Source organism: Octodon degus, unplaced genomic scaffold (assembly GCF_000260255.1).
Source record: "Octodon degus isolate 3935 unplaced genomic scaffold, OctDeg1.0 scaffold00378, whole genome shotgun sequence".
NCBI classification, from domain to species: Eukaryota; Metazoa; Chordata; class Mammalia; order Rodentia; family Octodontidae; genus Octodon; species Octodon degus.
Genome location: NW_004524954.1, coordinates 334,736 through 336,204, shown reverse-complemented (window position 1 = coordinate 336,204; position 1,469 = coordinate 334,736). Strand labels below are relative to the sequence as shown.

Here is a 1,469-nt window from a genome sequence, read left to right as displayed (position 1 = left end):
TAATGGTTTGCTGTACCAAAGTATCTCTATGATTTTTGCCTTTGTTTTCTCAAAAGTTCAGCTGAAAAAGCTTTAGTTATTAAATCACATATTCTCCTTAATAAAAGTTTTATTACTTTGAAAAAAAAAACACCTATGCCTAGTATTGTAACATGATCTAACTCACATCTTACATAACAATCAGAGAAATACTTTCTTAAAGAAGGTGTACACAGTATAATGTTTAACTCTGTTACATAGGGTTAGTACATGATAAACTGTATGTTTATGAAAATGAAACAAGTTTATCTATATGCAAAGTTTGAAATTTTCTTTGAGTGAACTGATATCAGAATAGCCCCTCCACCAGAACTACAGAATTTTTTAATTATACATTACCAATCTGTTTTGTCCATAAATGAATGAATATTTTATATACTTATAAGTTTAAAAATACTCTATATTGATTAATGAGAATCTACATTATCCAAAGGCAACACTGATGATATCATGCTGTGAATCTCCAGGACAACAGCACAGAAGCAGAGAGATTCTTGGCAGTTCTTCAAGTAGACTTTCCAATAGCCAATTCTGATTATTTTACCTTGTTTTCCTCTAGAGAGATAATTCATAACTGTGGACTAAAATACAAAAAGGAGAAAGAGCAGTATGCCATAAGATTGGTAGAATGAGTATTAAGTCTTCCAAAGGGTTTTAAATTAAACAAAAAAGTCACTGATTTGATAAAGTCAAGTACCTTATAATAAGGAGAGCTCAAGCTTTTTAAGGAATAAGTTTTAGAGTACATTATATTCTAGATTTATCTATCAGGAGTTAATGAGGTATTTTATCTGTTATAGGGTGAACGTAATCTAACATATAAATTTGTCCATAATTTTGTGTTCTCTAGGAAGTTTGTGAGCCTTGAAAATTTTGTCACTTTAAATTGAAAAAGCTTTCCTTTTTGGGGGGGTAGAATTAATATTTTATTGTCATTTATAATCAGATGGCAGTTGGGTATATAGTTTCCATACTTATTTTTTTGTAAATTAAAAAAAAATTAAGTTTTAAACAGCTGTAGTTAACGTTCTTCAGAAAACACGGTTAGACTAACTCATTAATGGTAGCTTCAAGCTTCTCCTTATTAGCACCGGAAAACTCACTCACCTTCTTCCCCTTTTTAAAAAACTGGAAGGTTGGCATGCACTTGACTTCACAATCTGAAGCAACGTCCTGACAGTCATCCACATCTACTTCAAGCAAAAACGTTGGAATATTTTTCAGACAGGGAATGAAAGAAAGGCTTGATCATTTTGCAAGGTCCACACCACGTGGCTGAGAAATCAACTACTACAAGTTTATCTCCGGCAGCAGCCAGGGATTCCTGAAAGGCCTCTTTGCTTTCGATCTGCTGCACCATGCTGGCTGCCGGGGACTTGGCGAGCTACCGAAGCAAACGGTAGAAGCAGATGGAAGGCGCGGGACGGAGC

General features: G+C 34.2%; 1 pseudogene; it reads right to left on the bottom strand.

Moving 5' to 3' along the window:
• Nucleotides 1–1,083: 1,083 nt before the first annotated feature.
• Nucleotides 1,084–1,469, bottom strand: LOC101570816 (annotated as a pseudogene).